Raw genomic sequence first — 25,857 nt, 5'->3', positions numbered from 1 at the left:
ATGTTTTCATCTTGAAGAAAAATACATCAAATAATTTGTCAATAAGCAAGACATTCAAATTAATTTAGTAATTATTACTGATGTTGGGACAAAAGAACTCAAATGCAGAATGAAATGCAAAGTTAAATGCTTTATTCCTGTTAGAATCATCGGTTCAGCTGATCAGAAAAAAAAAGTAAAATAAGTTACTTTAGGCTGGGAAGTCAAAACCATTTTCAAGAGAAGTGATGCCCTTTCCTCTGCCCTTTATTGTTCTGCCTATTTGGAAGGATGAACATTTAACCTCTGAGTTAGCAGTGGTAATAATGGTGAATAGTACATCACAATATTTCCGAGGAAGCCTAAAAAAGCTATTTAAAAATATGACAAGTAAATAATACATAATTAGTCAAGTTTTCTGCACTCACTGACATAAAAAATTAATGAACCTTTCAGTCTGAAGTAAGAGTTTAACAATTATTCTAGTGCTTTCTACAATGTATTAGCTTAACAACTAATGTTTTGTTAAGACTATATGGGAAGGATGCATCTTTTTCCCCTGCATATTTTCCATGCTTTCTATTTTGACTTCTGGTATTCCAGAATTCACTGTGAGGAAGAGTTACAGTATAGTTTTTGAAATACTTTCCATTTTATGAAAGTCCGGTGATCAAACTGCCTCCTTAGCAATGCATCTCTCATGGAGGGGAGCCCTAATCTGGTTTTTTTTTTTTTTTTTTTTTTTTTTTCCCTGTCTCTAGAGCGGGTGTTTGCACACTAGCAGTAAGCTGCATGTGATTTCTGTCTCTCAAATCTGTCAGGTCTCAAAGCTCTATTCATTAGTGGGTTCTCAATGGAGTTGTAGCCTATGCCATGGATTAGCTAATCTACTTCAATTTTAGATGAAATGCTGATGTTATTTTCCCTTTAGACAATGAACTGGTTACCAAACAGTCTTTTCAAAATGTGGTCTTTTTGTTGTTGTCATTTTTTTTTTTAATAGAAAATGCATCATATAAACCATATGAATATACTTTCTAGCTTTCACCTAAAATTTCTCCTTCCCTGCCCGTTGGAAAAAAGTTCTGAAGAACCACCCTGAGTTTATCTTTCTTTGTTAGCATCTCCCTGCATAATTTCAGAAAAATAATTCCATCTTTGGTCCAGTCAAAACATAACTTCAACTCCTTAGTTGTCTGCTGATTTTTCCTGTTCCCACAAATACACAGATCTTCATTTAGTGGCCTACTGAAACTTCAGCTCCTGGAATTATCAGCAAAAAGACTAATTTGGTTTTATTTTTTAAGTTTTATTTGCTAAAATTTGGATTGCTTTATTATACTTCCCTTTTGGAACTTTTCTACATTTTGTGGAAAAAACCCTCAATTTGCTAGTAGACACTGTGTTTATATATCATGCAAGTGGCTGAAAATATCCTCTTGACATAGATCACTTTGTTTACTATACTGTTTTATAATTCTCCACTTCTTCTACTGATAAGTTCTGAGGACTTTATATTTCTCTTTGAATTTTCACCAAATATATATATATATATATATACTTTTATGTGTTTTGCTTCTATGTTTTTTCATAATTTTCTTCTCCATAAACAGAAGTTTAAACATATAATTATGCAGAATTTAAACATAGCATCTATGCAGAGTTACACCAAATGCCCGTGCATTTGTGATCTGTATCTGTACCTGAATCTAATACCCTGCCTCTGATGGTGGCCAATGGTTGAAGTCAGGGAAGTGCACAGGCATGGGGCAAGCATGTTTCTTGCCTGAAACATATTCTCTCTAGAAGTGTTCCAAACTTCTGCCCTTCCCTTGAAGATGCTTTGTTTTTCCCTTATGAAAACTCAAAGAACTTCTCTAAAGAATTATGTAGTTAGTATTTGAGTTACAGGAAATATCTGAAATAAATTCTTTAGATTGCATTGTACTTTGAACTGTGACATTTCTGCCTTCCATCACACATCAAGCTTTAATGAACAATTATACCTTTCCTCAGAAATATGTCTAGGTTTGGAGTTAATAGATGTGTATGACTGACTGTCAGCTATGAGTTCTACTGGCAACATTTTCACCAAGTAAGCTTTTTGAAATGTTGTGTTTGATTCTTCATTGATTTGAAGTATCCAAAAAGTTTTATTCTCATTGGTTCATTACAGCAGTGGAGATTTCAGAAACATATTAATTGTTGATTTGTTTTATGGTTTTGTGAATAATGAGGATGAGTGAGCAACATACATCAGGTCTTTGAATTAGACATTTATTCCAAATGTATATATAAATGCAGTAATTAGACCTAGCAATCTGCACTGAACCTTCTCATTTTCCTAGTATACTATAGATTTTAGCTTAAAACAAAACAAAAAAAAAACACTTTATGTTCATGCATTTGTCATGGAGAAGTGATAATTGAGCATATTCTGATGAAAGTTGTTCTAAATACCACCCTGTCTCCATGCAGTGATGGATAATATGTGAACAAAGACACCAATTTCTAAGCAGAATATTCACATTAGAAACATTTTAAATCACCATAATAATTTATTATTCTTTAGTGAAATACATAATTGGTCAAAGTTGCTACAGACAGTATAGTATAGTTGCTCTACAAAATGTAGAGTGACTCTAATAGAGAAGCAGTCCAATAATATATTTGCTTATTTTAGATGTTCTTTAACCATAAGACTTCATTCAGTCCCTGCAGAACTCCCCAAAACAGCTAGAAGGTATTTCCCAAAACTGTATTTCATCTCAGGGTCCAGACTGTAAATAAGGACATGAAATAGTATTAGCATCTGTCTATGAGCTACACCGGCCATTGGCTGCATTTTGTACTGCTGACCAGAGGCTGAACCAGCCAATATTCACCCACTTCATCATCCATTTACCCAGTCCACATCTCACCAGTGTGGCTACAAGGAGAATTTGAGATACTTTGTTAAAAGCTCTTTCTCATCTCTCTGCCCCCGGTCACCTTCAGTCCTATTCCTGCCTCTCGTGTCAATAGTTTGACGATAGCTTGTGGTTCCAGTTACCTAAATAGAAACGCAGTAGGATGTTTTCAGATGTTTTGATGTTTTCAGATGTTTTGAGGCTTCCTTGGCTATGCTTAGATCGGTGGAGGCAAAAATAGCAGACTAGAAGGATCATGCTGAATGAAGATTCAGAGCTCTAGATGAAGTCCAAATGCCATCCTCATGGGCCACTGTGTGGTATAGGCATGCATAACCTTAAGAATGAACAGGCACAATTCAAAAAGCCTGGTCAAACAGATACTTTACAGTTGCAGGGCGGGAGTTTTTCTTGTAATTTTTTTCCATTTTCTAAGTAGTCTGTCAATTTACTCTGAAGCATCAGGTTTGTCTACAAATGTTGTCTTTGTAGAGAAAGAACATAACTTGAGTTATACTAGCATATATTACCAGCTTCCTATTTAAACTAGTTAGGGAAGAAGTGGGATGGAATTCCAAAGTTAAGTTTTGTTTTGTTTTGTTTTTTTTCTTCCAGAAGATCTGCCACTGCACTCATGTTCTTGCAAACCTGCATAATCTTTTTCACAAGTTACATGGCTATGAATATTTAAACATAAAGTAATATTTTAAACTTTTTAGACCACGCAGTACTGTAGACTGTAGGATGATTTTTGTATAAGCTTTTACTTCATGCTTCAGCAGTACATAGTTTAGTAAGAATCTAATAATGTATAACAATGTTATACAAAATTAATGCAATAAAACATTGGAACAAATTGTCCTGCCTATGTACAATTAAGAAGCAGCAACTTTCAGAATTTTAATGCTGTTAGAGAGGAGGGCTTGTTAGTTCTACCTAAACTTGCCTATAAGCCTCCTGATTTGTAATGTATATACATCCAAAAAATCAACAGTGCATTTAACCAGACAAAAGCAGGAATAAATAATATAATAAAGAATGACAATGGTAACTATGGAATCTATAATAATTTATTTTTTAGGTGGTTAGTTTGACTTTTATTTATTTATTAATAAGGTTACTGAAATGTTTTTGGTAAGGACATTCAGTGTTTTGTCTTTCTGGTATTTACAATGGAGAGTCATGTACTTGGTTCAGGTTTGTTAATGTTATGCTTCTCATTTTGAAACAAATTACAAAAATGCTCATGGAGGGGGGATTATCTTCTTTTATACCTTCTTTATCAACAAAGCTCTCTTATGCATTCTGAATCAATCATTATGCAGCAACTCAAGCAAATCCACTGCACTTAAATGTCAACATGATCACAAAGAAAAAAATCAAGAGTGAATGCTGGGGAAAAAAAAAAAAAAAAACAGGCCCGTAACTATGCATACATAATATCTCTGAGAGTCTGACTGCGGACATACTTTAAATACCCGATTTATAATTCACATTGAATTTTTGTGATTAGTTTCTGAAGTTCCTTTTAAAGTCACTATTTCTCCTGCACTACTTTACGTTTGACTCTTTACAATCACATGTTGACATTTCTGTCTATTGTGTTTGATCCACGTGAAAAACATAAACATGGTTTCACATTTTCCTTTGGGGACTTTATTTCCTAATCACATTTAAGAGAAATTTTTGTCAAATTGAAAAATGTCAAAACAGTTCACGTGTCTAATCATTTAAAGTTGTCCTGCACATTAGTGTCCTGCTTCTAACAGAAAAGAATCCATAAGACACTTTTAAGATTATTTGTCTTCTTCTGCGGATTCAGAGGAAACAGAACAGCTTCCTGCAGCATGTGTTCACTTACCTGAAATGACTTTTGGACATACCAACTTCTGAAACTGGCAGTTACCATCTATCACGCCACCTTTGAACAACCTTGACATTTGCAATTGGTACTGGCAAGCATCATGCGCACAGCTGACCAATATCAGCTTTCCTGAGAAATAGGTAGCACAGGGATAAATGCTAGGAAAGTCATAAGTGGGGTGGCCACTTTAGAAAGCAGAATGAAAAAACTTATCTTAAACATAGCTTGTTTATATTTCTACCATAGAAAATTTTTGCAGGTTTGCACATAAAAATCAGATGGCATTGTTCATATTGGGAATATTTATGAATAGATTTATATCACAGTCTACTAAATAATGAATCTCAGATCACTTTGCAATTTACTATTTTAGAGTCTATCAGTGACAAAGTTCAGTAAAGGACTCCCATAATCAAAGCCTGTAATGAAACCTCTACAGAACTTCTCTCCACAGGAAAATTGGAAAGTGGGGAACTATGACAAATGTCAACATGTACTTCTTCAGATAAGAAATCTTTCTGGTTTCGTTGTTGTTTTTCCTAAGAAATATCAGCAAAAATGTGCTAATAAAATATTATATAAATGCATAAAGAGATGAAAATATTTGTTCTGTTAAATATTAGAACTGGACACTCCAGTATAATTCATCTAAATGAATGCACTTTAGCTGGAAATAGGAAACAGTAAGCTGCCTCAGCATCTTTCTCTAGTTCTAAAAATGCCATGTTCATTGTGGAACATTAGGAAATTAATAAAAATTGTTACAAATGATACTCTGAAGCTGATATTTCATTAGGCATGACTTTTTTTATCCTTTAGAAAAAACAAAAAAAAAGTAGATGAATCCGTCAGGGGCAAAGACCAGTAGTCCTTTTTTCCATTTAATGATACTTTAAACTGCACTTGGAGCTTTGCAGTGTATGGGATTTTTTTATTATTTAATGCAAGGGGCAGAGGAAAAGGAATATGAAGGAGCAGATTTTGGTTTGGTTCGATTCTTCTCCTCTCTATCATGTGAATGTATTGTGATGAGTATTCTGCTCAAAGCTCATGTCAAGGTTACTTTTCATGACCACATAGCATGAAGAGAAGTGCTAGCATTACAGACTTTAGGACTGACAAGGATGATATTAAATCAGTGGATCCTGGCTGTACCCAGGCAGAAAACAAGAGTTTTACATGTTGATATGGCCAGACTAAAGTCACATGTGTCAATACTGCCATAATCAAGTAGGTCTTTAGTTTGAGATGGGTGAAATCTGCCTACTTTTGTAAGTCCCATTTGAGATGATTTGAGTGAAAGTTATGGTGCATTTTTTAAAATCCTGTAATTTATTATGAAACTATTTGATGAAACATGAGGCATGGGGCACAGCCAGGAAGCTGGGATGGACAAAATTCAGAGGCTTCCAAGATTATTAATTTCATCATTTCTTTCTCCATTTCTCAAGTAATCAAAGTAATAAAAAACTTATTTTGATACACCTAAAACTGTAATGTTTTGGGCATAAAAACATGAATGAGAGATTTTCATTTACCCTAAGAACTCTGTGGAGCATCAAGATATTACAGAATTATAATAAAATTTTTAGTCCTGTAAAAAAGCACATTACAACAGTTTAATTTGATAATGTGTATGTGGGCTTGCTCTTGCTTTTACAAATACCATACTGTTTTGATAATTTTCAGACACAACTGTGTAATAATTGTATGTCTGGAATGGTTGAAAGCATGAGGCAAATACAGTCTAAGCAGGTTTTCTTAGAATAATTGTATACTGTCACGTTGTGTGATTGCTTACGTGTTACACAAAGTATACAAAACATAAGCAAGCAAGCAGGCATCTTTAATTAAATAAAAGCATTTCTGTGCTGACATTCCTCATTTTCCATGAACTCCAGGAGTGCTTTTTCACGATTCAGTCCATTGTGAATGTTTTCTCCTCTCAAGCATAGCCTTGAAACTAAAAGCAGTGGATATCGTGCTGCAGAGACACTTAACCTAACTCCAGAAGAAGTATAGCTGTTTGCCCAAACACACTGTGCCTATGCTTTGTGTGACTGTATCTTATGCTGTTCCTAGATAGGAGCTGCTATATCCTATAACTTCCTGCACCTGTATTTATTAATTCAGGAAACTGTGGTGTACAGTGTTGTCAAGTGTCAGCCATGCCTGCCAAGGCTCATGGTGTCCACCTCTGTTCTTTATGCCCATTTGACCAGAGGAGAATTGGCTGGCTGCAAATTCTTGCTTCCCCAGAGTGTTTCAGGAGAGTCAGAGTAGTCAGCATTTGTCAATAAATGGGCACTGCTGCTTAAAATGAAGTTAAAACTGGATCAGAACAGATAGCGCAAACTCCTGGGTTTACTGTTGTACAAACTTCTATTCAGGAATTTATACATTAGGTTTAAATAGTTTGAAATTTGACTTTGCAAAATTTTGGAAGGAACTTGTGTAATTGTATATAGAACAGCACAGCTTTTATACAATGTTGTAGAATTTTTTATCAATCTTAAATGCATCTTTAAAAATATAAACGTAATCAACACAATCTATTCTTTAAACTTAAGTGAATGCCAGGTCAGGGATTTGCATACATTCAGTTTCACTACTTTTAAATCAGCATAAATTTTTACATTGGTGCAACTTCATGCATGAGTTAGATTTCTTAGCTCATCTGTAAAACTTGAATTCAAGACACCATGGACTTCAATCACTAAAATGTTTCGGCTCATGCAAAATATGTTTCAAAAGGACTAGCTGTAAAGACAAAGGAGGTGAGTAGTTCTTTCAGTCTAATTCTTTAGCAAGACAGTCTTTCAGATTGAAGCTTGGAAATTTATTGAGCATAGGCTTGAACCTAGGCTTAAACCAACCTTGCCGACTGTCTCTGCTTTCTGAAAGCAAGCCAATATTCAGATTCTTGATTTTCAGTAAAATGTAGAATGAAAAATCTGACATCACTTCAGTGAGAGTCAAAACGGATGCCTGTCTGTAGTACAGCTGGAATTGGGTATGCTGTGTCTCCAAGTAGCCCACCACATCTTCCTTGCAGAAGACAAAACTGACTTGCAGAGTGAGGCTGTGTGAAGCTTCTGTTCCCAGCTGGCACAAGAACTCTTTGGAGTAGATTCGCTTTATTTCTTCTTTGATAAAATTGGAATTGTGACATTGACTTTCGCAGAGAATTGTGAGGATAAATGCACTAAAGGTTTTAGGTGCTCAGAAAATTTAATGGAGGAGGTTGTCTAAATACCCAGGAAAGAATCAGTGAAATCAATCTATTAGGACATACTTAACAGTAGCTTACAATGGATAATTATCTATTGCTTCACTGCTACTGGGCAATTACATTGCCAGTAAACTAAATTAGTCCATCTGTGGGTTATGTGTCTCTAGGATATTCAGTTAATTACATTACAGTATATTTTTACTCATGTGAAGCAGAAATACCTAGTGATTACAAGACTAAATTGTGAATTTGAAGGTGTGGTATAGATACACCTCGTTGCATGATGCCTTCATTCATCACACCATCTTGCCTCTGTCAGCTGAAGCTCTGAATGAGTTAAACACTATTCTGGAAACTTTGTTACACACTTTGTGATTAACAGAAACAGGATTTGCCTCCTTGTAGATGAATGTTTTGGATAATTTTGCATGTCTGCATCCTGTCTGGGCAAGCAGCATGTGCTACATACAGAGATTTATGTAGCACCCACAAGAAGTGAGTGCTATATCCTTAGCATTCTGAAGAAGAAAAATGAAATCCTTTTAATTTGTCTTAAAATTCTTGGAAGTAAATGCTTAACAACAATTGCATAACCCAGAGCTAAGACTTCTAAAATGTTTATTGTGGCTTAAACATGCACCAGTGTAGAGGTAATTAAAACAGTCATTTCTGACTGTTTCTGACAAGCTGACATTTTCATAACAAATAAAGAATCTTCAGATATTTATAACTTTATGTCAAGGACAATTTATACTCCATGTCATATTACAATATTTAATTTGTTTTTGTTGTCATAATATATTAGCTTTAAAAGACTTTTAAATATTTCAGCAGCTGCTGCATTGCCCCAATCAGTACTGAAAAAAACCTTCAGTATTGAATGTACACAATATGCCAAGTATGTTCGTTGGATGTCTCACTGCTCACCCCTAGGTGAGTATCATACGTGTGCATAAAGTTAGCTTCTGTAGCAGAACCTGTTTGAGTGAAATCTGGAGGAACAGAGCAGGAAACCAGCCGCTTTGACTGCTGCTAGTAATTATACCTAGTAATGATCTTATGCTTATGTCTCTACTGACATACATTGTGGTATGTATTGTTAGATGTATCAAGCTATGCTGTATGAGTAGAGAGGCAGAACTCAGGTCTAATAGAAAATTGTTCCCTAAATAGCCATGAATCAAGCCTGAATCATGGTCCTGAAGCAGCAAATCAGATAGGTTGTACTGTTCTCTTTTATCTACTGAGCTTTCTGAGCTTTTGTATGCCCACTCTGAGAATGGCTTACTGTGCATTTAGTTTGCAATTCTCATTGGTATCAAGAATCTGGAGGAAGTAAAATTGCCCTTTATACCTTACTTCTAATAAATATTTGTGTGAGATTTACTCATTAAAACAGATCCTTCAGGCTCAGGCTTTTTTATTATACCTGTCTTGGTTGTTACACATTTCTTAATTATTTAGAGAGCTCAATTAGAATATCTCTAATTTCTGTTCTAGATTAGATCTCCTTGTGATGGTTATGAAATAATCTATTTTATTCCATAATAGAAAGCTAAATCATTCCAGGATTAGACTAGGATAATAAATATAAGGTCTGATTATGATAGTATTGCTAAGCCTTCAGTTTTTTTCAGTCCTTCTCTAATTATCAGAATTCTGCAGAAGCACTGAAAATGTGACACCACCACTTGGATTGATAAATCGGAAATGACACAATTCAGAACAGTGCTTTGAACCTGTACCAGAGGTTAAAACTATTAACAGCGAAGTAGCTTACTGAAATTAGACTCCACTTGAAGCAAATTGATGTCATTGATTTGTATGACAGGCTGTAGTACTCAGCCTTTAGTGAATGTGAGTGTATCTGTGTTAAGCAGAGGATACTGTCACCTTGATATTTTTAAAGACAATCCCAGACCATTCCCACTGTCAAATTTCAATTAAACATTTTTGGTCAGAAAAAATGTTCTATATGTCTTATATCTATTCTGAGCTGCTGGCAAAACAAACTGGCTTTTCCATATTTGGCATTTATTAATAATATTTTGAATACCACTGTGCTTTTTAAGCTGAGTGTGGTGGAATTCTCATGTGGGATTATTAAATGAGTCGATTTGCATTCTAATGAGAACAAATGTTTGGGATTGCATTGTTAAAATGCTAAAACGGTGTGTGTATAATTATTTTGCAGCTTAGATTCGCAGAACTCATTTCCCCAAACTCTTTTTTTTTTTAAATAACTAAAGAGACAGAGCATACTGACGGCTGGAGGGGAGGTGATTAGGGTAATTTAAACTGTTCACAAATGACTTTGCTACTGAATGAAAGCATTTCTTTGGCTTTGCTGTGCTTCTTTCATTATCTTTAAGCGGCTGCAGTGTTGAGTCCCATAAGAAGTCTCACCAAGCTCTCTTTCCTTGTACAATTTCTCATTTGTATTGATTAATCATTTTGTAATTCCATTCTAGGTTGCCTTGCTCATCTTTAAGGCATGTGCTGCTTTTTCTTTGCTTGTCTATCCTGTAACGGTTATGTTGTCTCTTCTAATACCTTAGCTTTATCACTGCAAGTCAAGCTTTAAAACATTAATCCCTTCATGCTTTAATTTCATATTCTATTACCAGAATGAATGCAAATACTGTTTCCTTTTTCTCCTTTTTAATCATCTTCACTACAGCTTTTGCAAATGGTCCAAGAGTAAAGTAAGCTTTTTATTGCAGTCAAAGTCAAAGATTTGTTTGGCTTCTCTTTTCATATATTTTTCCACAACTATTGCCAAACAAGAACTGTTTACTGCAGGTTTCTGAGATGTTCTACTGCCTTTCTATTCCCCATCTCAGGCACTGCATAGCAGCATTGTTTAAAATACTGCTTTCCTAAGAAAAATTGTGTGTTGCTCAGGGCAAATTACCATGAGTTACTGCAGGGAGGTTTAAATAAAGCCTTGTATTTTCCCCCCGCTGTATTGTCTTGTCATAAGCAATTGTGGTTGTGAAGTGTGGGTAGGGGCTGCTCTTTAACTTGCTGTGAGAACCACCAGGCACTCTCTAGCACTGTAAACTTATGTAAAATTTATATAGAAAGGCCTTAGCTGCTCCATAGTTAAGCTCAAGTTATACTCTTCAAGCAGGTTTTAAATCCCTGAGATTGACACAAACTTCTTACAAAGATCCCATCAGAAAACTTGTACGATTTTCAGTAGGAAGAATACATGTGGAATTTGCTACCTAAAAATCATACAGTCTGGCTACAGTTCAGCATAACATTTTTTTGTTTTACATATTTTACATAATTTCTAGTCCTCTTTTCAGGTGTTTTTTCATTTTCAGGTCCTGAGCCTTGGTAATTATGACATTTACAGGATCTTGATTTCTTTTAGTACACAATCCTAGTTTTATCTGAATGAATATTCCTGTTTGTCATTAGCAGTAAAATCTTTTGGCAAAGAACCCCAAAGTCTCATTCTTTCTGGTTTTCCAAGGGGAGAAGGAATAGTAGTCTCATGGAAGACAATACTAATTATGGCATCAGAGGGCAAAGGGCTGTATATCAACCCCTGTTAACATTCAGGAAAGACAAAAACATTCACTTTCATTCTCACCAGCTATTCTGTTTTTGCTTATGTAAAGTCTTTGTGTTATATAAGTTACACTGTAGTAGCAGATTTTCTTCTGGCAAAACTTGGTTGTGCTTCCAGTTCTCCTTCCTCCAGTAAACCTTGTGATCCATGATTACCTATAGGTTAGATAGGAGTTGTGTTGGAATTGAGGAACTTGTTCTTATATTTACTTACATCTGTAAAGGCAGCAGGCTCCACTAAGTCTTTCACCAGACACTGAGAACATGCCCTATATACCATCTTCCATGGTGCACAACCTGCTTTTCTATGCAATCAAAAATAGACACAAGATTAAGGTATACCAGTCCTACCAGTCCTTTTTTTTTTTTTTTTTTTTTTCCCTAGAATATCTCCCCTAAATCAGAGTTTCTGTTGTAGAAGTCTGGTTACTTTCAGCACAAATAGTAAAATTTTAAAGAGAATTAAAGAAAAATAACATAAATCAATAACATACACCAATGCCACTTCATCACCATGAACAATACAGCCCTCGCAAATAATTTGTTTTTCCCACTCCGCAACTTGCTGAACACTTTCAGACACTCATAAAGCACATGACCTATATCAAACCTTCATGCTCAAGTTCACAGCCTTACAGAAGCACCCTATATGTTTCTATGAAATTACTGAATGAAAAATTATGAATGTATCTGCTAAGCTATAGATGTAATTCCATTTTCTACATTCTTATGGTAACATCATAGAGTCATTAATCATTATTAAATCACAAAGCTCATCAACACATATTTACAGCTTAATTAAGAACTGTGCTCTCTAAAACTGCCAATTAATTAACTATCAGAAGCACAAACACCTCTCCACCCACAATCTGTTAAATCATTGGTTATCATGACCTTTTATTTTTTTCATATCTTGAAAACATCCTTTAAAATATCATACACTCCAGGCTTTCCACAGAGATTTTTGAGTTCAGATATGCAGCTAAAGAGTAATTGAATTTCAGAAGCCTTGTGGTTTGTGATATTTATTAGCAGTTAGGTTGGCTTTTAGACCCCCAGTGTTTTGGGCTGGGTCAATGCTATTGCCTAACCCAGGATAAAATTCTGCATTCATAGCACAATGTTTCACTCCAATTATTTCAGTAGGTTCTTGTTTAATGATGGCTGTTCAGAAATGGTGTCCTTTTACCTTTCTTTCAATTTTTGTATTCTGCAAACTGGTAAATGGCAGCCAGTATTCTAAATGTTATTTTATATATATATATATTTAATACACAGGAAAATTTAGAGAAGTTCTGTTATCTTTGTTCTGTTCACTAAATACCTGGAATGAGTCTGTCTTGTCTGCCTATGTGCTTGCTTACACATCTGCTTCATACAACACATTCTGCTTAAGAGTGAGGTGAAATCTAGAAGAAAAGTAGAAAAGGAATTATATCAAATTCTTATGCGTTTTATGGCTGAAAGTGAATTGCCATTTGTGGAATATTTTAGCTTTAATATGCTCAGTGGCAGCTGTTGGATGTCACCTTCTACAAAGTTCCTTCTGGGACTGTGGCAGCACCAATCCCAGGTGCTCGCTGAGGAAACCCACATTTAATATTTACATTAATTATATTTAATGTTGCATTTAATGTTAACTTACTGCAATTTCCATGATTGTACCACTGAATATTGCTATTGTTTTGGAGAAATGTCCCTTTTACAGAACAGGTGGCCAGCGGTGCAGGCCGGGCTCAGGGCTGGGCAGGGGCAGGCATGCCCCAGAGGGCCGCTAGGTGCTGCTGGGCTGTGAGCGCCATTACAGCGAGGGCTGCTTGGGCAGCTGTGAGCGCTTGGGAATGCAGAGGGGCAGAAGAGTCGAAGAGGGAAGGTGGTAGAGCAGTGTGGAAGTAAGGTTGAGTGTTCCTTGCTCTTTACAGGGAAATTTTTTAAGTGGGGGCGTGAGGGAGGAGATGGGCTTGTGTGTGGTGCCCAGGGCAGAGAGGTTTCTGAGGTAAAATGGCTGCAGGGAAGGTGAGGGAGGATCTTGGCAGTGGGCAGCTGCCTGTGAGGGCTTGGTGTGTTTGTGAGGGCAGGTGGTGTGCTCATGGCGTGCCTGTGCTGTAGTGAGACGTGATGGGAAGGGAATGGTCCTTGACATGGCTGGGATGGAGGCAGTGCTTGGTGTGAGTGCTCACCTGGAGCCATTTTGGATGTGGGGCGACCAGGAGAAGCACTGTGAGGGCAGGGTAGTGCCCCTGGATTTTGCTGGCTTCTGGAACGGTGAGGCATAGAAGTGTTTTAAAATGCTCTTCTTGGTTATATGTTTAGTGACCCTGCTAATGGTCTGTTTAGTACAGGATTTGTAAACTTAGAAACCACTGTTAGTAAATACAAGCTCACTGTTGCTGATCGCTCTTACCAGGTGCGCATATTTTGTTTCCCTTTCTGTGTGCAAATGTGATACTTGTGCGTGGTTAAACATCTACACCTCGTCCTGCTAAATAACTAGGTCACTGCTATGTTAATGAAGGGGATACTGTCATGTTAATTGTGTTCTGTTCAGTTGCTTCAGACCTGTGCTAGAACAGAATTGTCGAAGTTGCTTAAGTCTGTGTCTCTTTATGTTTTATTTTTCTAAATAGTCCTCCTTACTGGTGACAGAAGAGTATCAGTTCTACTTTAAAGTTAGTACTGCTTTAGTGGCTACACAGAAATGCTTTGGGAAAAGACTACAATATAGACTAGGGTGTCTGGAGCTGATGCTCTTTGTGGGCTTGTTTCATGATCTCATGATTTGAGCTTCAGTGGTGTTATCCATACTGGTGTTCTTGAAGAAAAAGTTAAGTTTATGCCCTTGGAATTCCACTTTCATGAAACAATATCAATTCTATTACAGCTATAATTAAAAAGAAGGAAAGAAACAAATCCCTTAAAAGCAAACACATTATTTGATGTAGGGTGCTGTTTAGAGCAGGTTTTCAGAGTGCGTTGATTTGAGGTGATTCTTTCATGCCCTACCTTTTCCAGAAATGCCAAAAAGCATATGTTGCATCCAAATTTTTTGTTTTGTCAAACAGCACTTCAAAGACTGAAAGACCTTCAGTTTGTGCATCTGTCATGCTCTGATGGGATGTTTTCCAGTGAACTCTTTTATTTCAACCTTTCAGAGGCTTAAAATATTAGTTTTTATGCAACATCATGGCACAAGACTAAAGATAAAACTGTCCTTTCTGACAGAAAAACTGTTGATACTGGACTTCTTTCTGATGGATATTTCCCTTTTGCTCTTATTTCTTCTAACTTCTGTTAGAATGGTAATGGGAAGAAGAAAGTCTGAAATGCTTGTCACTCATTTTTATCTGTTCTTTACCAACATAGCAACAGTATATCCATCCCAGCCTTGAGGTCCACAGTGTAAGGTTTCAGTTCTGTGAGCTTGAGAAGCGATTAGTAATATTGGAAAAATACCTGTGGTTACTTTTTTTTTTTTTTTTTTTGAGAGGGATAGAGGTTAAGCACAGTGATCCACTTACTAAACTGTAAATTTGAGGGAAATGCTGAAAAGGAGCCAAGTAGTGTAGTTATCTAGGTAACGGGTGAACTTGGGAGATCCAGAACCCTCACGTTTTTGCAGCTACATCCATGATTTTTGCAGGGATAGAGATGGACAGCTGGTTTTAATTTTAATCTTACTAACACACTGGAAGAAACATTGTAGGAGCCTGCTCAGCATGTTAACTAGGTGCAATTACTTCTATTTGCATGTTTCCATGTAGATGCATTTTAATTTCTTGACGTGTAGACCAGGGCATAGAGATTCTCTTGCTTGAGATAATGAAGCCTGTTAGACACTTCAAAAGGATCATCCTGTTTATATAAAACCAAATGAATAAGCTCACTAGCTGTTGAACTTGACATTACTCACTGGAAAAACTAAATAGTTTCACCGTATCCTTTACATCTTTTTTCATTGCCTTTTATTTCCTCTCTTGCTCTCCATTGCTTTTTCCCTAAAAGCTAGGGGAAGAGGGGAGGCGTATATTTAAAAGAAAGATTCTAAGGAGAATGATTCAATAGTAATAGTCTGTACAAAAATTACAAGGTTCCCATAGCTTGCATTTGGAAATCATTTTAATCACTGTAAAATGTAGACATGCTAAGGAGAATGCTAAAAAGTATTTTGTGAGACTCTAGGACCTGAACATTTGAAGTAAGCCTTACCCATGAACAGTTTACTATCAGAGCCTTGCATGCTTATTGTTATGTTCTATGCCAGGGCAAAAAAGGTACTGTATATACTCACCCGAAGCTGTGCAGGATTATTCAGAGCATGTTTCTGCATTACCTGTCCCAAAGCTTTTACAGAGTCGTTAACAATCAGTTGTTTTACGCGAAAGGCCCTCTGTCAGATATGCCTTCCACAACATCTGTTCAACTTGAGACTTGTTCAAAAGAAGTGCAAGGCTTCTCCTGAGAAGAACTGGCATGTCTTGTCTGTATTTGCCCAATATGCTCTGCTGATGGCAGTTTCCCCTAATTTATTTATTTATTTATTTATTATCAAACATCTTTGCTAGAACCTCCAACCCTGATTTGAAGCCAAGGCTTCTTCACCAGAATATATAAATGTCTCAACCCTTAAAGTGTAAATGTGTCATAACACAACTTGAGAAAATCTTCTTTTTTTGTAGATGGTTTTTGCTTTACAAAGACACAAAAGAAGTTCTTTGATTTCAACATTGGATCATGTAATTTTATGGAAAAGAATATTTTTAGATTACTAAAACATGAGCCAGCAACTGTGGTTGCACTAGGGGTGTGTGTGTATATATAGATTTATATATATATATATTTATATAAAATTCTTCTTTTTTAGGAGACCTGAGACTTCATTTTCTTGTTTTAATGGAAACTTACTGGGTGGCAAAACGTCTAGAAATGAAATATATACTTGTCTCTTTTGCTATTGTGTTATTTAGTATTTATGTGCAGATAGCTGGACACAGGGGGTTGATGTTTCAAATGCTGGAGTCCTGTCAGTCAGTCTAGAATAAAATAAAAGGTATCTTTAATGTTTATGCAAGTGTTGAAAATTACAAAGCATTATTCATTTGAACAGCAAGTAGTATTAGCATGCAGCTACATGATCTTCATCTATGTATCCTAATTTTACCAGGGCAGTGACAAGTGTTTAATTCCTGCATTCATTCAGTCCAGAAGTATTCACTGACACAGTTTGGTTCTAATGGGGGCTAGGGTAGAACCATTTAAACTTCAGAAGACAGCATTCCAATCATACTGCTATTGTGTATTCTTTAGTATCATATCTAATATAGATTTAGACAGATTTAGAGACAGCTTTACTGATTGACACCTATCAATCTCAAAGTCAGTTAAAAGATCTTTAATCATTCTGACATTTTGGGCATATTAGGTCTCTTTTTGTATAGCTCATTCGTGCCCTTTCTGAAGGGTTAGTCTTTACCAGTAAAAATAAAGGAAATAATGCGTTAGCATGCGTAGGAAATACTAATGCTATTAGTCTTAATGGCTTTCAAGTGTTCTTTATCTTTATGAAGAACAGTTCAAGATTATCTTCTCCACTATCATTAAATTTTGTATTACGTGAGCCGAGTATTGAAGTTAAATTAAAAAATATTCTCTGACTGTATCCCTAGAATTATGGTATTTCATGGCCAATTTGAAGTCAGTGATACAAGGATTACTTCATAACAATATTAAGTTATTCTCCGACATCTAGTTGAAAGTAGTTGAAAGCACTTTTTGCCAATATCAAGTAATGATCAGTGTACAACAGTAACTGATATTTCTTCTTTTTCACAAGAGGGGTGACAGAAGTGGATGGAAGGAAAAAAAACATCCCCCCATGACCCCAAAGACTGGTAGAGCTGCTGTGAATTCTGAATGCACAGGCAACTCGGGAATGCTTGAGTCGTGTTCCTGTGTGGACTGTGCTTTTGCGAATGGAATCTCATTGAGGATATTAAAATAATGCTGATCTGTAAATCTTAATTAGAACGTGTGCTTTGATGCTTCAAAACAAACCCAACAAAACCACAAAACAACCCCTGCACAACCTATGTTGCCTTTGATAATACACAGTGGCAAAATCCTTGCAGGAGGTAGTGCAGGCTATTAAGTAGGCTATTAAGTGAATATACGAAGTGAAAGGTTTAGTGTCTTGAACCGGCATTCTCACTAACGCATATTTTGCAGGAATTATATTCCATGCTAACTCTAATTCTGATTTATTTATTTGTTTATTTTTAAATGGAACGCTCTTTCAGGATGGGGGAGATTTAGGTGTACTTCTGAAGCATATCTTCCAAGTTCCTTTCAGATGAAAGGCACCTTGTTTGTGCCCTCTGTCCCCTTTTTGTACTTGGGTTCATATAATACAACAGACTTAATTGTGAGGTGTTTTTTTTTTTTTTAAAAGCAATGACACCTTCCCCCAACGCAAAATAATTTTATTATAGGCACACCCAAACATGATTATACAACACCAGTATTGAAAGTCTTTGTGTGTTGCATATCCTAATTTCCTTTCATATAAGGGACACAGCTCATTACATTTAGACCGGAACTACGGACAGGTTTGTTTGGGGTGGAAGGAACTCACTTTTGTCATTTGAAAATTAATTTGATTAGGTATGTGGAATCGTAACACTAATGTTATAGAGCAAGTGCTCTGTTACATCAAACAAATAAATCGTAGTACAATTTGCAAAGTACTTGCAGTGAGTGTGCTCCCAGTATTTGAACGCTGGCAGGTTGAGTTATGTTGCTCAGCTGAAGCTAAACCTGTCAGAGTAGATAGAGTACCCCAGATCTTCCACAGATGTAATGAGACAGGCTGATCTAAAATTCAGATGTGTCAGTAAGTAGAAGGTGTTTTTTTTTTATTTTATTTATTTTTTATTCAACATGAATAAATGTAGAATATATGACATTATTAATTTAAACTCAGAATATAAAAAAATAGTATTAAACAAAATATTAGTGATGCTTGTTATCTTGATAAATTTTTAGTTAAAAGAGGTTATACAAATAGAGAACTGTTCAAGAATGGTTCCAGCATAGATGTGTCTATAAGAGAAAGTGGAAAAAATGAGGAAGAAAATCCGTAGTGGCTTTGACATTGTTTTTAAAACTATAGGTAGCATAAATATACCAGCATCTTCTGGGATGTGTATGTTGATAATCTCATGAGCAGCCATCAAAGTGGAATTATTCCTGTCATTTTAATTCCCCAAGCTTGACTGCACAGATGTGGTGTTATCCCTTGGCTTGTGAGGATCCCGTCTTTCCTCCCACTCCTTTGAATGGCGTCACTTTCACCGCTCAGATTGTCCTTTTTGCTAGCGCAAAATGCCTGCTTCTCTGAGTTACTGAGATATACATATCCTGTGCTTACTTCTTGAATTTTATGTTATTACAAAAGTCACTGTGAATCGTAGTCTCTTGCAAAGAATAATAGGATTTTAATTTAAAAATTATGTAATATAATGTATTAAAGACAAACTTTGTAGTATGATAGAGTATACTTCTGCCAGCTCTGTGTTTTAAAACTGTAAATGTGGAAAAACTATAAATGCATGTGGAAAATTAGAAAATTTTCTTTGATAAATAGCATAGAGCAGTAGGGATGTTTCTGGCAAAGAATGCCTTTAACAAGCTCTGTCACCATGCAGGATCTTGATTATGTATCACTGTTTCAACGACACTCTCTCCTGAAAATATGATCACCTTGATAACTGAGGTTTCTGGTTTTATTAATTACAGTATATTAAATGAAATTTCTACCTTTATCTGGCTTTAAGGAATTTCCATCTGAGTAGGGTGTATAAAAAACTCATAACTAAATTAGTGCGTGGGTAGAGCAACATACTGTTGCACTTCAAATCGTGTTACAGGCAAAAAGGCATATTATTAATATATCGAAAGCAAAATAGTCAAAGGGTTATTGTTAATGTGGATTTAATTGTTAAAATAGGAAAAAATGTGTATTACTATACAGAAGAAGTTTCAGGAATAATGTTAAAATTATTTAGCACTACAAACATCCTAGTACCTCCCCCTTTTTCTTGTGTGCTCACCTTTTCTCTGCTTCTCTGGGTGCTGGGGGTGCGTGGGGTGCTTGTGCCAGGGATATGTTGGCAAGTCATTAGCATTAAGATTCCTTTACTGGAAGGAGTGTGATGATTGTGGTTTGGTCTTCCTTGCTCTGGCGTTTTCCATGTGGTCGTTCTTATAGGTTTGATAAAATTCTTAAGTTATAACAAATGTATAGAATGTCATCATCCTCAGACATCTTAACAATCAGATTCTCTTTGACAGAGATAAGGAGAAATAACATTCATGTGTTGGATGTTTCCATAGCTACAGAAGAAACACTTCAGGATTAGTGACTGCCAACAGAGGGGTGTTTACTGGAGGGGGCTATGTGGCCTGGAAGCTTTTAGCATGCGAGTTAGTTATATGTGTAATTTGCTTCCTGATACGAGGAGGAGTGTGGACTCATGGATCTAGCAGAGGTGACGCTTATGTCATCTGGATTCACCTGCCTGCCTGATTCTCCATGGAAGAGGAGCTGGGTGAAGGCAATCAGGAGCTCTCAGAGATGACCTTCCAAATCCAAGCCTAGAAACTGCATCTGACTTGCATTATGCTCAGTGCCCTTGTTCAGGCCAGTTCTCAGAGTAGTCTATCCCTCCAGTGGCCATCTACTCAGGGGTACTTGTCTAATCCTGAAGTCATTAACAAGTGTGCTATTAACTTTAGAGAGTAGAGACAAATGGGGGAACTGCACATAATTCCTTTTTATGCAATTATGTTTGTACAAGTGATGAAGATCTTTAACTTTCTGGTTCTCTTATGATTATATGACTGAAAATCCAAGATTTTTTGGTTCAACAAACCCCTCCCTTTTCTGTGTCAGAAGATGTGTGAAATCTAAGTTGGAACTTAAATAGGAAGGGGCAATTATTAAAATTTCTGTTTATTAATACATTTTTTTTCTGTATAGGGCAATAAAGAAATTAGTACCAAGCCGGTAAAATACCAGCACTTAATTATTTTTTTCCTTGGTGGTAAAGTGAAAAAAATGGGTGAAATATTGCAGACTTTATTTTTTCTACGGCCTAATTTTCATTGTTGTTAGTTCTAAACACCATATTTTTCTGAATATGCATCACATTCATTTTGGATTATTTAATTTAACTTCTTTCCAGATGAACTAGCTTTATTAAATGCTTGCTATGGATGAGCAAACAAAGTTTGTGCAGACTATAAATATCTGTGATGAGTCTTACACAGTATTTTGTAATCGAAGGTTTAACAATTACGTAAAATATTTTTATACAAGCTTGGTAAGGCACTGCAGTGAGCAGGGTGGGTGGGAAGACAGTTTAAAATCTGTTAGTAGAATAGAACCGGGACACCAACCAACAGTTTAAATTTTAGTTAGACCCCCCAGTATATGCCCAGTCTAAAGAATGAACTTCCAAGAAACTACATCAGATTATTAGTGCAGGTTGTTAAAGTTCGGATAGCTTTCTGCTTCAGGAGGCTGGTGTGTGTACTCCCCCGTATGTGACTGCAGCTGGGGTAGCGCAGATGAAACAGTCCAGAGATGCTCGACAGCTCTTGTTAGCTACGTGAGCTTTTATTTAAAGCCAACTTAATGAAGTCTGAGCATGCCATGTGGCTGCATGGATGTGGTCATGTTCATTGAAGCTTTGGGAGTTACTGCAGTTTCAGTACTCTCACGGCAAAAGTTACATTTGATTTTGTTCTCTTTATTGTAAAAAGCTTTGTACTTGATTTATTTCTGGATTCTTTAGGGATTTTTTTCTTTGGTTAGCTTGTTGTTTTAAAACAACAGATATGTAGTGGTTTTCCTTGAAGCTGTCTCGCATTCTAAGAATACGTGAATAATTGTAGTTGATCAGTCCGCTACGTACAGTTTGCTTGAATTGTCAGATCAGTAGTGAGTTGTTTTTGTTGTAAAGTAACAGGTTTTCTTTATTATTAAATTTTCTTTATTATTGTTGTTATTATTCATAGACCGTTCCTGAAGGGTTTGTCTTTAACTATCTAGTTGTATACTAGTAAATAACTATGACACATCTTCAGTTTCCAAGAGTTTGTTATTACTTGGCAAACCTAACCAAAAGCTTATAAACACTGGCAAAAGTGGCAACCAATTTAAATTGCATGGTAAGAACAGAAACAGTTGGATATACTGGTATCAGTGATGTCACTCAAATAAATTAGGACATCTGTGTTCGTAATAAACTTTATAGATCTAAAAGGGTAAAGCTGCAAACATTATTAATCTTGAGAATTTTTTAAGGCAAAAGACGTTGACAGAGTCAATGACAGACAAGAAATACAATGAAGTGCCATCCTCTTAAGGAGATCTTCAACACAAAGGCCTGCAACCAAGTCTACCATTAGGTTTTGAATACCTATAAGTAAGCATTCCTTTTTACTAATTGGCATGGTTAGAAAGCTCCCTCCAGTATCTCCAAGTATTCAGAGAAGTACTTTGCAAACACCTGCTGCTCATGTTTGGTAGCACTACAATTCAGCATAGTAAAAGACCCTTTTTGTTTTGATACAGCTTAGATCCAGATTACAGATATGGAGATGAAATTACTCTGCTGAGCTCTGCAGTTTGCCCTCCTTCAACCCTCTCCAAGTGAAATGGGTCCTTCTCCCTCAGTTGTGGATAATTCCAAAATGGAGCTTGATTAAATTAGTATTAATGTCTTGAGTGGCTGTACAACTTTATCAAGGAGCTAGGTTAACTTGATGATCTTAGAGGTCTTTTCCAACCTAAATCATTCTGTGGTTGTGTGATCCCAAAGAGACTTAATGTTTCTTTCAACATGAACTGAAGTAGGTGAAACCCCAGCCTGTTAGAAAGTCTATGCCTGATAAGTCCTGAAGGGACAGAGAGCAGAGCAAGAAGGTGGTTACAGAGTTAATAAAGATCAAGTTGACTAGTGTATGTTCTGTGATGTTGATTCTTTCTGCATAGAGTGAATTTTTCCCATCTTTGCTCGTAAGTGCTGGCTTTTTAAAGGAATTCGCAGACTTTTTCAGCCTGTATATCAAGAGTTTTATTTTCATTGAATAGTTCTTTATTAATATGTTGAAATAACAAAAAGCTCAACACCAACAAATAGGTTGGGGTTTCTTTGTGCAATTAAACAGTATGCCTGAAGTTCCCACTTAATCAATTGTAGTCATGATTCTTACACAGTCTGAAAGCTTCTCAATTTGATTTAAATGATTGATGTTGATTATTTCATTTTCAGATGTTTTTATCTGGGATTTTAGTCTAGATATTGAAATGAATGCCACAAATATTGCAGCAGCTGTATTGATTACTTTGTTTTGATTTATGCATTGGTGGTTTTTTTATCTGAGACTCAAACAGGCATTCTGAAGCTCTAATTAACATTTGTGTTCTGACAAACTGAAACTGACTTTCTATTAAGGGGATGTAATTTCAAGTGTGAGATGAGCAGATTTGCAAGCTCTGTGTGATGCAAGGCTTAGGCTTTTCTTTAATTTTGTTTAAGATTTAATTACAATAAATATTGCCTGAGGAAAACCTAAAATTAATGTTGGATTTGAAATGTAACCTCTGTGTATTTTTAACATACTTTAAATGTATGGCTACAACACTAGGTGACTTTTGTTTTTAAATACATGAATTTAGGAGGCTGTAGTAAAAATACAGTATAAAATGACCCATATGTATCTTCACCCCAACATAGGATAAAATCACTGTCACTTATTACCCAGCACTGACTGGTGCTAAGCAAAGCTAACAACAGTTCTGTTTAAAAACAGAACAACTAACCAAGAACAACAGCACTGTCACTCTCCAGGAAAGAAAGCGAATGAAGCTGCATGAAGAAGCTCTTGTGTAGCATGTTGAGTCCAGACTTGATAAGAATCTTCATTCAAGACCTGCATAAATGTCAGAATTAAGGTGAACTCTTCAAAAGCTAAGACCGTGGGCATGTGCATGTCTTTACCTGTATCTGAAACAAACTGGGGAGATAATTAAATAGCTTATGTAGTTTAATTTTAAGAATGAGGGCTGTATCTTTTTGTACCTTCTTAACACATCCACCAAAATCTCATCCTGTCTGGCCCCTCACAAGAACATAGTACTTCTTCCCAAACCTCTCTTACCCATCATTCTAACCCTATAATTGCACTCTGTGATCTCATTGCTGAGTGAGGCTGGTGCCCTGTGGGACAATCTTGTGTAATCATGTAATTAAAAATGCATAATAAACCACATAAACAAGAGAACAGAATTAAGCCTGCTCTGAAGTGTCTAACACAGTTCCTCCCTTACCAACCTGCATATCTTTAACATTTTCACAAATAGGGTTTCATTTTTTTTTCTTTCCCAAGCTTCATCATGTATCAGCAGAAGAGCTTAAACCTTCTGTATGTGTTGTGGTTCCCTAACATGGTACAGACATTAACTACATTATCAAGCAGCAAGAGAAAGCTGATATTTCTGTCTTGTTCTGCATCAAAGATACATGAAATAAATGATCTCATAGTTTGCAAAGGCAGCTCCATTCTATAAGCTGAGGCAAATATTTAATTGATGTTTGGAAAGATAATACAATTAAATCTGAGATTCAAGTAAGTAACATTAGAATATTTGACTTCATCACCAGATCCCATAAACCCTATAGTAGCCCCATTGAGTAAGTAAGTGCTAGGAGTATGAACGTTTCAGTAATAAATGGAATGTAAATATGTAAGTGAATTTAGATTTTATTTTTTTTTTCAAAGAATTATTTCTTTGGAAAGGAGTGGGGGGAAAGAAAGAGAAGGCAGAGCTCCTGTGACTTGACTCGAGGGACTGCCTTTGGGTTCCTTGCTCTAAGGCAAATGAGTGGATCAAGGTTAGTACTATGGTTGTGCTGCATTTTGAATGCTGACCATAATAATTTTTACTCTGTTACTGGCTGAAAATGCTTCTTATATGTTTTTGTGGCTGAGCACAAAAGACTTCTGCCAAATCTTAGAGGACTGTTACAGCCAATGAAAATATTCTGCAAGAATTGTAATGACCTTTTGATAATGGAAACTGCTAGGCAGAATAGAGATGTATAATATGCACTGATAAATGGAGAGAGGCATCCAAACACCTTATGACAGTAGCCCAACTCCAGTTTGTTACAGTGCAATACCCCAGTTTGTCGACTCATTTTGATATATTGGACCATCCTATATTTGGAAAATGTTAGCTCATGTTAAGAGGGTGATGTGGATAAACAAGAATGAACCAACACTGGAAAGCTTTTTCTCTTCCCTGGAAGTAGGGGCAGATGGGGAATCTGTGGCATTCATCTCAGAATGCAGCTGAGGTACTGCACCAGATCACTGCCCGTCAGCAAGTTTCTGCCACGTTCCAAAACCTAGGATGTTTTCTTGCTGGGAACCAAAACCTAGGGTGCTCTTAGACTTCAGATTAGAAGCTGTTTTTTCACCCATTCATAAATATAGCCCTCATTTGCATTATCATCTGGTTCTCTAAATGTCATTTTTTAAATATGAATTTATTAAATGTCAGTTGAGCAGAGTAATTTGAATAGTTATTTTCTCCTACCATTATTCTGTTGCCACTATCCTATTATTAAGGACATTTTAAATGTTGATTGCTTATATTACTGATTGGAACCTTTGTTTGTCTATGTTAAAAACAAGCTTTTTCAAGCTTTTTTTTTTTTTTAAACGTGGCCTGATTTTTCTTTTCCTCCATTAGAAGTCAATACAGACAATGGAATATAATTGCAAAATCACAGTACAAATTCCACTTTGTTGAGAGGCATTTTGTCTTTATGCTGAAGATAATTCCTGCGTCCCTTCCACCTCAAGCTGGATCTTGGCATCCTTGTGATTTATTTTCTTTTTATATCATCAGATTTCCAGAAAAGACTCAATTAATTGCAGCTACAATTGTCACTATCAAATTATCAATCTTCTGCAAAATCTGATTCTCTAATTAATGTTGTAGCATATGTGCATTAATCTGTCTGCTACTTATGCTCTCTAATGAGACAGATACTTACAATGCTTTCTTAAAAAAAAAAAGACTGGCTATGCATGACATTATCAGCTACTAAATAAAACACTGGTAGCTTTTATCCTCCATGCTTCAAGTATTGTATCTTTAACATTTTTACTCATTATATCTTTAGATCCACATTCAGGGATTCAGTATGTATTTGAAATTT

General features: G+C 36.0%; 1 protein-coding gene across 24 annotated transcripts in view; it reads left to right on the top strand.

Moving 5' to 3' along the window:
- The window catches only part of TENM2 (teneurin transmembrane protein 2), a 1,469,731-nt gene that overhangs the window by 98,425 nt on the left and 1,345,449 nt on the right, over positions 1-25,857 (top strand). Inside the window, exon 1 of one of the 24 annotated variants that reach the window (XM_080555519.1) lies at positions 13,363-13,463. The exons of 22 other annotated variants lie outside the window; for them this stretch is intronic. The gene's annotated coding sequence lies outside the window, so the exon portion shown is untranslated. Of the gene's footprint in view, positions 1-13,362; positions 13,464-25,857 lie in introns of those variants that run through there. One more of the 24 variants, XM_080555518.1, reaches the window with a different exon arrangement.

The sequence above is a fragment of the Anser brachyrhynchus genome, assembly GCF_964034855.1.
Source record: "Anser brachyrhynchus genome assembly, chromosome: 14".
Classification (NCBI taxonomy): domain Eukaryota; kingdom Metazoa; phylum Chordata; class Aves; order Anseriformes; family Anatidae; genus Anser; species Anser brachyrhynchus.
The sequence above is the reverse complement of the archived record's forward strand: the minus strand, read 5'-3'. Positions and strand labels throughout refer to the sequence as shown.